A 12,544-nucleotide genomic window follows, 5' to 3' on the forward strand; every position below is an offset into this window, starting at 1 on the left:
CACCTGGCTTTTCCGGGTTAGCCAGGCTGTAGCCAGCAGGACCACAGGGGCCCGTTGGGCTCCCTGTGGGTTCCCACAGGAGCTGGTATGCAAGGTTGTCCTGGAGAGAGCGTGCTGCCTGCCTGGCTTCCGTGCGGCCCAGAGGCCCAGGCTGCGCCCTGGCCCACGGCGTCTGGCAGAGCTCACTGCATCTCTGGGTGGGGACTTAGGTGCTGTGACTCAGGTGGAGGGGGGCACATGGGTCCCTGGGGGCCCAGGTGCTGCCCAGGACCCAGAGGTCAGCTGGGACCTGCGCTTCGATTGCAGGCCAGGCCTAGGGATCGCACCCATGCATGAATTTCATGCACCAGGCCTCTAGTCCTATCTAATAAAGAGGGAATATGCTAATTGACAATCACTCTCACAAAGATGGTGGAGCCCATAGCCAATAAGGAGGGAATATGCTAATTGACTGCCACACCCTCAAAGTTGGTGGTGCCCACAGCCACAAGGTGGCGGTGCCCACAGCCACAAGACGGTGGCATCCAGTCCCTTCAGCCCCGCCGGGGCGGCAGGCGCGTGGCACGGCCGGGCCCGCCTCCAGGCAGGTCTGGTGGCTCCGTGCACCTGCATCCGGAGTCCCCCAGTCCTCTTAGCCCCTCAGCTGCCCAGGGCCGGCCCAAGGTGCAGGCAAGCTTCAGATGGTGGCTGCCCAGCTGCCCAGGGCTGCCCGAGGCTCAGGTAACCAGGGCTGGCCGAGGCTTGTGCTGCCGGCAGTGGCAGCAGCAGAGGTGTGATGGGAGCATCGCCTTCCCCTGATTGCTGGGTCGCCTCTCGCCCCTGAGGGCTCCTGGACTGTGAGAGGGGGCAGGCCAGGCTGAGGGACCCCCCCGCCAATGCATGAATTTTCATACACCCAGCCTCTAGTACTCTATATTGTGCTATCTTATGATGATGAAACTTTTTAAGGAAAGTCATGGTCATGATTGCAAAGTTAATATAACCTCTGATCTACATTTAGTGCTGCACAGGCCTCATTTAATTGATAGTTATGAGAACTACCTGGAAAGGAAGAAAGAGGGCAAGTAGTACAGATAGGGATACAGAAGACTTATTGACAACATTACTAAATCTGTCACTAAATCTACTGAGTTTTAGACCTTTTATCTCTCTACTGTTCCTCTGGGCAGGGATCATCCACTAAGTTTATATCCTTAGGTGAATGTCAGGATTGTATAGTGAGGGGCTACCAGATGACAGGTAGAAATCAGTTGGTCAACATTAGGGTCTGAATTCTTCACCTCTTTTTTTGTGTGGCATCTGCTATGAAATTTAGGTTTATTTTTATGCTCTACTGCTTGGGAGTGAACCAGATTAAGGCACTTGGAAGCTAGATTACAGTGGTGCTTTGTAGCCTGCATCGCTCTTGATTGTTTGCAAGTGCACTTAGCCAGAAGGGTTTTCATACAGCAGTTACAGGATGGGGTGGTCTGGCCACTGGCCTCGGGTCCATAACTCACCTGCTCTTAAGGAGTTGAAATGGGAAACAATGCCATTCATTTGGTTGCATTTACTATCTTTGATTTTAAATAGATACCATATTCACATAATTCAAAAGTCTAACTAACAATGTAAGGTATTCAGTGAAAAAAAACTTGCTCTAATCCCCTGCCCAGCACTTGCCCAATTATCACACCATCCAGAAACGTCTCTTTATGCGTGTGTAAATACATATATTCTTCAGTCTTCCATAATGAAGAATAGTCCCATTTGAAATTACATTTACCAGGCTTCCATAATTATTTCTAGGGTCAAGTGAAATAGTCAATAGGAAAAGACTTTGAAAAGGGTTAGAGAAGGATAGAGGAACCTATGAACACACATTCAGGAAGCGGGGGTGGGGGGTGGCGGGGAATGGCCCTGTCCTTTGGGAAACATCTATGAAAAAAAAGGGAACATTTTACTATCAGCAATTCCAACTCTTAAAGACATTTCTGATTCTTCCAATGAGGAAACAAAAGTTCAGGGATGGGAAGCGATCACCTTAGATTGTGGCAGAAGTGAGACTAGAATCCTGGTGTTTTGACACAACCTAGTGTGCTTTCAACTGTTCTTTGCAGTTCACTTCAACAAACTGCTAAGTAAATGCTACATGCCAGGCACTGTGCCTCAGATTTGAATACAATACAGCCTTGCCCTCCAGGAGCTCACAGAGTGAAAGACAATGACAGGATGTGGTGATGAGTACTATGACAGGTTTGCAGAAGGTGCTGTTGGGAGCATAGAGATGGTGCTTGATCCAGTCTTCTGGTTGGAGGAGGGAAAAGGCTTAGGATAGATATCCACGTGATGCCCACACCTGGCCAAATCTTGAAGGTTGGGTAGAATTTATGAGATAAACAACTGACAGGAGGACACCATGCAGAAAAAGGTAGCATGAGTGTGGGTACACAAACTAGTATGACGGTGTGGGAACAATCTATAAGCAGTTGTGCAGAGCTAGAGCAAAGATCTCAAAGCAGGAAGTAGAGGGAAAAGGGACTGGAAACATTGGCAGCCTCTGCAAGGCAGGAAGCAGGAGAGTGAAATGGTGGTGACTTGCATACATCTATCTGGCTGCTCTGAAGAGGATGGACTGAAGCAGTGGTTTTCAGCCTGGGCGAGTTTGCCCTCTAAGACACATTTGGAAAGTTTGGAGACTTTTTTCCATTGTCACAACATGGGGAGTTGGGTGAGTTGTTACGGCCATCTAGTGGTTAGAGGCCAGCAATGCTAAATGTCTTACAATGCAGAGGACAGCCCCAGGACAGTTTTAGGTAGCCCAAAGTGTCAATAGTACTGAGATAGAAACCCTGAAAACAGTTGCAGGACCTTCATCAAGGAAGATACCAGGAAGTATTTGTTTTTTAATCTCTACTTTTCAGGAGTATATGGAAGCAATCTGCTTTCTTTCTCCCACTCCTAGTTCTTTTTTCATTAAATTGAAGATCCCAGGTTCTCCCTTGGCTCCTCTTGTAAACCCGAACTTTATCACTTCCCTGGAGGCATTTGTTTCTCAACAATGTATCCCGGCCCTAGCCGGTTTGGCTCGGTGGATAGAGCATCGGCCTGCAGACCAAAGGGTCCCAGGTTAGATTCCGGTCAAGGGCATGTACCTCCGTTGCAGGCTCCTCCCTGACCCGGGCCCTGGTCAGAGCATGTGCAGGAGGCAACCAATCGATGTGTTTCTTTCACATCGATGTTTCTCTCGGTCTTTCCCTCTCTCTTCCACTCTTCCTAAAAATCAATGGAAAAATATCCTCGCGTGAGGATTAACAACAACAAAAATAATAAATAAATAAATAAATAAATAAATAAATAAATAAATAAATAAAGTGTGTTTTTTTTTAAAGAATGTATCCCAACTCACTGCAGTGTTGTGCCTCAGGCTGAGAAAGCAAAGAAAAAAACCCTTCCCTTTTTGAGGAGTTGATATGCAATGTTGGGAGGATTGGGAGGACCATCACATTAGGAGGCTCTACTACCTGTCAGCTGTGTGACCTTAAGCAAGTCACTTCACTGCTCTGAGCCTCAGGTCTCCTATCTCTCAAGTGAAGATAGTACATCCTCTGCATACGTTCTTGGGTATCTGAGACTATCATGAAGTCATGTATATAAAATAGTTTGTAACGGTACAACCCTGTGTGTGTGGAAGGGATCATTGCTGGTGTTATAAGCACCCCTTGAACAGCTATCCAGGCCACCCCCAGATCCCTCAAAGGCACTTATCCAAATGTAATGTCAGGAGGATCCTTGGTCCCAGTGCATAACTAAGTGTAGGTGGTGGCAGAAGTCTTGGATTCCCACCTAGAATAAGTGATCACAACCAAAATGCTATATTCTCAGAGCACTGCAAACAAAGACAACAGACCACACTGACCTCAATTGCTCTGAAGGTGTTTTCTGGAAACAGAGAGGAAAACCCAACTAAATGCCACTGTGAGAACCGAGTTCCTGATTACCCCTCTCAGCAGTTGCCACTTGTTTTAAGAGTAGGTGGTGACTAGATGGGATTGCAGCCAGCCACCATACTCAACAGGAAGCTTCTGGGTAAGAGTGGGGAATGGGGTGAAAGTTAAACATCACTTGGTTTTTAAGATTTCATATCACCTTGATACTTCTGTGACCTGAGAACTCAAATTCTCCTACTCTTGTGAGACACAAAACACATGGAAAAATTAGAGCTTTTCTTTACCAAGTATGGTGATGCAGATTTTAGGCAACTAAAGAGACTGGCACTCAGCTTCTTGGTTTGGGTCTGTGTGCTTGTATAATGCTTCCCTTCTCCCTCCACGCCCACCCCCCATCCCCTAACCAAATATTTCACCTCTGAGGTGTGTATACTCTAGAATATTCTTTTGGGATGTGCTCTTCCTTGTTTTCCAGACAAAGCTGGAGCAGACCCTACAGCACACTGAATTAGAGTTGAAGAATATTCTTATAACATTCATATTTTGATACACTGTTGATAAGAGACAAGAGAAGGAAATGTAAAGAATAAATGCAGAGCTATGTTTGCATAACCTATAATTGTCGAGCATTTCTTTGGCTTATCTGTGTACACTCTATGTCTGATGCTGTTGGCTATAATAGACCTTCTTCACCGTCCAAAGGCTCTTTTGCAATGAAGAGCCAAATCACTGCTTTGGGGATTTCCACAAAATTTGATTCAGGGTTAGAGACCTAATTGTTCTTTTCAAGGCATCACTGAGAAAATGGCCTAGCAGATCTTACTTGTGTAAACACATATAATTGCTGCTTTATTAGCTGCTTTATTAATTTGAACATATTTTTCAATCTGTTGTTTTGTTTCTTGGCAGGTATCTTCTTCAGTTTCGGAAAACATGGAGAAACCAATTATTATACAGGATGTCCCCCTAAAATGTATACATACTTTAACAGCTGGTAGCTCCATTTTGAAAATGAAATGTATTTTTAAAAAATATTTTTGTATTGATTTTAGAGAGGGAGAGGAAGAGAAAGATAGAAACATCAATGATAAGAGAGAATCATTGATCAGCTGCCTCCTGCACACCTCCCACTGGGGATCGAGCCTGCAACCTGGGCATGTGCCCTGACCAGGAATTGAACCGTGACCTCCTGGTTCATAGCTTGACACTCAACCACTGAGCCACACTGGCCGGGCAATGAAATGTATTTTATTTTTTAATTTAAAAAAATCTAATATATATAATTGATTTCAGAGAGGAAGGGAGAGGGAGAGACAGAAACATCAATGATGACAAAGAATCATTGATCGGCTGCCTTCTGCATGCCCTCCACTGGGGACCAAGCCCGCAACCTGGCTATATGCCCTTGACTGGAATCCATCCCGCGACCCTTCAGTCCACAGGCCAACGCTTTACCCACTGAGCCAAACCAGCTAGGGCTGAAATGTATTTTAATAAATGCTGCCTTTATAATTATTCAAACTGTATGTATACATTTTGTGGAACACCCTATATATGGGCTAGAGAGTGGCCAGATAATAAAATTTACAAACAAGTATGCAATTTCAATTATGACCCCAAAGAACTATAATTCCAAAAGCAGTAGAAGAAAGGTAGGGGAAACAGTGGAAACACTGAGCATTACTGCCCCAACAAGACAAAAATCTTTCCCATGTGTTTAAGATTTTCTACCTCACCTGTCCCCCTGTGTGCCATCTACCACACAGCTAGGGAGTGTCAGCTTCATTCAGCAGATAGTTTTCCTTTCATGTCTAATACCATTTTGTTTTTATAGGCCAGAAAACACACAGCACCTCGAAGCCCACTCTCTTATCTCTAAGAGCCTAGTCTTTGGGGTGGGGTAGGTAAGGTCTCTAGGGCAACCCTGGAGTTTTCATCCAGTGCCTGTAATTATGACTGTGGCTCAGAACAACAAGGCATCACTATCAAAAGTCCAGGCAGCTCTGGCTGGTTTGGCTCAGTGGATAGAGCGTCGGCCTGCGGACTGAAGGCTCCCTGGTTTGATTCTGGCCAAGGGCACATGCCCGGGGTTGCGGGCTCAATCCCCAGTAGGGGGCGTGCAGGAGGCAGCCGATCAATGATTCTCTCTCATCATTGGTGTTTCTATCTCTTTCTCCCCTTCCTCTCTGAAATCAATAAAATTATGTTTTAAAAAAAAAGCCCAGGCAACCAGGAACAGCTCTGCTATAGTACTCATATTCTAACCAAGGCACTGTTCAATGATGCACTTGCCCTGTGGCAACCCTGCGTGCTCAAGGATGGCTGGAATGTTCTGAAAGGTCTTTGTGACATCATGACTCTCAGGGGTCTGCCCATCTGGGACTGCCCAGTACTGTATTTTAGGTCTGTGGATTTTACTATTGGAGGATGGGCCTTACTTAGGAAAGTTCCTGGGCTCCTACCACTTCCTTCCCCTTTTTGGCATAGTCTGGTAGCCCTTTTAGAATTGAAGCACATCACTCAGCCACATTTAATTAGAAACTGCCTAAATCCAAGATGCCTTGCTATGTTTGACTTGCTAGTTACCTTTTCATGTGAGCACACCTTATCTTCCTAACTAGATTATAAGTGCACTGAGGGTAGGAACTTTGTCTTATTTGGCTTTACTTCCCCACAGCACCTGCCATTCCTGTGCTTTGCAGGTACTTAAAAGATATGTGCTAGCAGACTGGGTTCACTTGACAAGGGAATGTTAGCATTTAGCCAGAGCTTCATCCCCAAAAGTTGACATCCTTGCTAGGCATAGGCAGGGAGAAGGAAGAGGAGGGAGAGGGAAAAATAATAAGTTAAATAGGGGGGGAGATAAATAAGGGAAGGGAGTGATAGGGTGAGCTTGAGGGTATAAAGGTAGAGAAGGAAGAAACTGAGATAAATGAACATGACTGAGGGGACACAGGTGGGAAAGAATATAATTCAAGGCCCAGGGTGTGAAGTCCTGAAGAGAGGATCCCCTCCCTTCCTATGCTCTGATGTTAGCCACCCCTATATCCATCCTACAAAACTTTCTCACCCACAGGCGCAGGTGGGGCAAGTGAGGCTCTGCTTCTCCCCCCAGGGTCTGTCCAGCCAGGCAGCCTTAGGGTCCAGGCGGGCAGGGCCCAGATGGGCAAGCCTGGCCCTCTGTCTCCTAGGACCAGACACAACATACACTTGACACACACTCACCCAGGATGGCCTGCTGCCTAGAAGGAGACTCCCTAAATATTGTCTGGGCATTCAGCAGTGGTTCTTATTTGTGCACAGGCTCCATGATAGATAGGTGATTGATGGGTGCATCAGTCACCCATTGTGGGTGCATCGGGGAGGCAGGGCTCCCAAATGATAGGGGAGGCTCAGGGATCAAGGTGGGGACTGGGGCTTGGGACTTCGCAGCCTGCAGAGTCTATTTCCTTCCTGAGGAGTAAGAGGCTGAGCCTCTGGCCAGCTCCTCCTCCCTGTCCCCACCTGCTTGTTGCATCTTTCCCCTCCCTCTTGGGGTCTTCCAAGCCACTTCTCCACACTTACCCGCATGGGGAGAGCAGTGTCAGGTTTGGAAGAACATGTCCTCAGTGCTGCCTGAGAGTTCAAAAGGCCTCTAGTCTGGAGCACCTTGGAGGCAGAATTTGTAGTTTCAGTGAGGGCCTTGGCTGGGAGGTAAAGTTCTGGCTTACGGGCGTTTAAGCTCCTACTTCAAAGAGGAGCCTTTCTAATCTACTAGGGCATCTCTTCTTGGTCTCCTCATGAAAGCATTTTGCCCACAAGGAGTTTCTCAACCCTTGCCTGCATCTCTCTCTCCCTTGGACAATTAAGAACCCATCTGCCAAAGCGAAGATGGCAGCATAGGTAAACACCTGTACTTACTGCCTCCCACAACCACATCAAAATTACAACTAAAAGACAGAACAACTATCATCCAGGAAACTGCAGGAAAGCTGGCTGAGTGGAAGTTTTACAACTAGAGGTAAAGAAGAAAGCACTTTGAGACTGGGAGGAGGTGCAGAGGCACGTGCGCGGAATGGGTTCGCACCTGGGTGCGCTGCTTTTTTAATCAGGAGGGAGATACAAATTCCCAATTGCTCTGAATTCCTGTTCTGGGAGAGACTCTGGGGACCCAGACACATGCAGGGAGAAACTGGACTGTCTGGCATCGGAACAGGAACGCGAGGGCGGCTTTCTTCTAGATGGAGGTGCTAGCAGCGATCATTATTCCTGCGCTGGGACATCTCTGGTGCAGGGTTGACTGGAAGCCATTGCTGTTTGCTCCACCCTGGTGATTTCCTGAGACCCCGCCCCACCCAATTTACAACCCCACCCAAACTGTGCACAGTGGCTTTTGCATATGAATGGCCTGTCCTTTCGAAGCCTAAACCTAACAAACTGCAGCTGGGTCAGAGTGCTCCAAAGCTTCCAAAAGAAGGCCTAAGGCCTGGCAGCAGCAGCCTGCCTTGCTTCACAGCTGGGCCTCATTTGGGCACTTCTAAACCCCAAACAAAGAGGAGGAATCTGCAGATCTCTCTGTATCTCCTGCTGGGTGGCCTCAGGCAGTGGCTGACTTTGCACCTCCTTGGAGATCCAAGAGCCAGTGTACCCAGGGGTCAGTGTGAAATCATACCAGATTACAACTCTTCACATCCATAAGCGACACACTCAAGGGGTAGACTCAGTGAGCACCAAAGTCCCACTGAAGCAAGTCCTGCCCTATAAGGGTGTCTCCTGCACAGCACCTCTCCCACTATAGACACAGCTGGTCCTCACAGCCAATTGGCCTGGAGGTCAATTCCTCCCAGTGACACCAACAGCAATCAAGGCTTAACTGCAACAAGACTGTGCACACAGCCCACACAGGGGTGCACCAAGAGTGTCCACCTCAGGTAATTAGGGAGGCTGAGCCACTGGGCCCTATAGGACACCTACCACACAAGGCCACTCTATCAACACAGGGAAGCAGCCAAAATGCGGAGACAAAGAAACAGGTCACAAATGAAAGAAATGGAAGAAAGCAAAATACTGGATATAGAGTTCAAAACCACAGTTATAAGGTTACTCAAGAATCTTCTAGAAACTTCTGAGGAACTTAGTGAGATCTTCAAGGATTTTAGTGAGAATGCCAAACAAATGGAAAAGGACCAGTCAGAAATTAAGCATACACTGACTGAAATAAAGAATAATATACAGGGATTCAACAGTAGACTAGAGGATCCCAAGAATCAAGTCAAAGATTTGAAATATGAGGAAGGAAAACACACTCAACTGGAAAAGCAAAAAGAAAAAAGAATCCAAAAATATCAAGATAATGTAAGGAGCCTCTGGGACAACTTTAAACGTACCAACATCCGAATTATGGGGTGCCAGAAGAAGAGAGAGAGCAAGATATTGAAAACCTATTTGAAGAAATAATGACAGAAAACTTTCCCTACCTGGTGAAAGAAATAGACTTACAAGTCCAGGAAGTGCAGAGAACCCCAAACAAGAGGAATCCAAAGAGGACCACACCAAGACACATCATAATTAAAATGCCAAGGTCAAAAGACAAAGAGAGAATCTTAAAAGCAGCAAGAGAAAAACAGTTAGTTACCTCCAAAGGACTACCCATACGATTGTCAGCTGATTTCTCAACAGAAACTATGCAGGCCAGACGGGAGTGGCAAGAAATACTAAAAATGATGAATAACAAGAACCTACAACAAAGATTACTCTACCCAGCAAAGCTATAATTTAGAATTGAAGGTCAGGTAAAGAGCTTCACAGATAAGAAAAAGCTAAAGGAGTTCATCACTGCCAAACCAGTATCATATGAAATGCTGAAGGGTATTCTTTAAGAAGAGGAAGAAGAAGAAAAAGATAAAGATAAAAATTATGAAGAACAAAGTGACAACAAGTACGTATCTATCAACACGTGAATCTAAAAATCAAGTGAATAAAAAAATCTGATGAACAGAATAAACGTGAATATAGTAGAATCAGGGGCATAGAAAGGGAGTGGACTGACAATTCTCAGGGGGAAGGGGTGTGGGGGTGCGGGAAGAGACTGGACAAAAATCTTATACCTATGGACGAGGACAGTGGTGGGGGGGCTAAGGGCAGAGAGTGGGGTGGGAACTGGGTGGAGGGGACCTATGGGGGGGAAAAAGAGGAACAACTGTAATAATCTGAACAATAAAGATTGAAAAAAAAAAAAGAACCCAGCTGCCAGCCCTCCCAGGCCAGGTGCTCTCACCAGTGGCCTCGGGGCTTCTTAGGAGAGATCTACTGCCCTTGCCCACAAAAGCTTGACAGAAAGGAAGCTGGAGCTATGCCTTTTTGGAATGCAGTTACTGTTGGGCCTAGTGTTTCCAGCTTCCCCCGTTCCCCTCAGGGAACCCAGGGGAAGGGCAGGGCTGTGGATGGGGACGTGCTGTGGCACTAGAAAGTTCCTAGCAGTTGGTCTGATGGGCCGTGTGGGAGTCAGACTAGCGAACAGAACTCAGGCCATCATCAATAGCATTTGTAGATCTGGAGCTTGCATGCTCACTAATGACAGTACCACACAAGTCCTCCTCCTGGCTTGGCTGCTGGGCATTGGGCCTAAACAGTGAGAGCTCAAGACACACCTACCTTTATTGTCCCAGGCAAATTCTCCCCACTTTGGGGAAGTGGCAGCCTCTTTCTGACTTCTCTACTTCTTTAAAAAATATATTTTTATTGATTCAGAGAGGAACGGAGAGGGGAGAGAGATAGAAACATCAATGATGAGAGAATCATTGATCTGCTGCTTCCTGCATGCCCCTCACTGGGGATCGAGCCTGCAACCCAGGCACATGCCCTTAACCAGAATCGAACCCAGGACATTTCAGTCCGCAGGCCGACGCTCCATCCACTGAACCAAACCAGCTAGGGCTCTACTTGTTTTTTTCCAATTGCAGTTTACTTTCAATATTATTTTATACTAGAGGCCCAGTGCACGAATTTGTGCACGGGTAGGGTCCCCCAATGTGGCCTGCAGGGGTTGGGTCCCAGCTTGCACCCCTAGGCTCACAGCCCCAGCTTGTGCCGCCAGCCTCGCAGCCCCACAGCCCCACCTGGCACCCCACTGTGGCCTGATGCCGCCCCCTCACCTGCTCCACCATCCTGCCTGCAGGGTGATAGATCAGGGCTGCCCCCCAAACCCTGCCTGGTTCCCTCAGTGCCTGGGATCTGGGCGGTGGCCCCGCCCACTGCCGCCGCTGCCGCTGGTTGACATCTGCGGGGTGATAGGTGGGGTGATTGGGACCCCACTTGTACCCACGTTGGCCTGGTGCTACCCACTCACCTGCTCCACCATCCCGCTGCAGCCCCACTCTCGTCGGGGCCCATTGGGCCAGCAGCAACTCCATTGCTGCCTGCTGCCACTGCCACATCACCCTCCATGTTCTGCGCTGCCCCCTGGTGGTCAGCACACATCATAGTGAGCAGTCGAACTCCTGGTCGAACAATTTGCATATTAGGCTTTTATTATATAGGATTGGTTTCAGGTTCTGTCTGTTGTGGTCTATTCATCCTCATGATTATGATAACTAATGTTTATTAAGCACTTAGTATACCTGTTTTGAGTGCCCTAATGAACCATTACATTTCATCTTCTTATCAACCTTATAAAGTGACTCCTATTAAGATCCCCATTATACCCATTAAGAAGCTCAGTGAGGTGAAACAACCTACCTAAAGTCACAAAGCCACTTTGTGCTGGAGCTGGGATTTGAAATGGTTGGGATGAGGCAACTTTCCCTTCCCCTCAGTTCTTCTGGCTGGTCAAATAATTCAAATGACATACAACAGATTAATAGGAGAAAATCAAGTTTTGCCATGTGCATATGCAGAACTGACGTAAGCATAGAAATTCCAAAGATAGTGAGGCAAAATGAGGTATGTATGGCATTCTGGACTAAGGAGAGGTAGGCAGGGGTTGGGACTTCAAATGGAAAAAGAGGCAATTCATAGGTAGAAGAAAAAGAGCAAAGTTGCAGTAAACTAATTCTTGCTGAGCCATCCAGGAACAATGGGACACAGAGGAGAATCTAGCAGACTTTTCAGGTTCCTCCCTGTCTGCCACAGTTCATTTATGTTAAGAGGGATATGCTAGGGTTCCCTTACTGAAGCAGGTTTTCTTTATGAATTCCCTCAGGCAGGTTAAGAGGAGGTAAGAAAACCAAAACTCTTCTTGAGTTTGTTGAGCTTTACTTTCAGCTCAAAATAATCTTCATGTCAGAGTATTCTGGGAGACTTTTTCTGGACTCCTACAAAACCCTCTGGGATCAGACATCGAGTTCCTCCAACGAAATCACACTGCCTTCTATCCATCTCTTCTCCCAATCCCATTCCCCAACCTCACCATGATATTGGAGAAAGTGGGGGTTCATTTTCCCCACTGGGCATTGCTGGGAGTGGACTTCTTATGATATCCTGAGAAAAATAATTTTCTGAGATTTGCACAGGAGAAAGAGTGATTTTTATTTGCATGGAATTAAATCCCTGTGTTTCTCAAGTTTCATTTCCCTTAGTCCACTCATAGAAGAAGTGTAGCTGGGGATTCAGTAAAACTAGAAGCAAAGCCAGTGTCC

This window comes from Plecotus auritus, assembly GCF_963455305.1.
Source record: "Plecotus auritus genome assembly, chromosome: X".
Lineage (NCBI taxonomy): Eukaryota > Metazoa > Chordata > Mammalia > Chiroptera > Vespertilionidae > Plecotus > Plecotus auritus.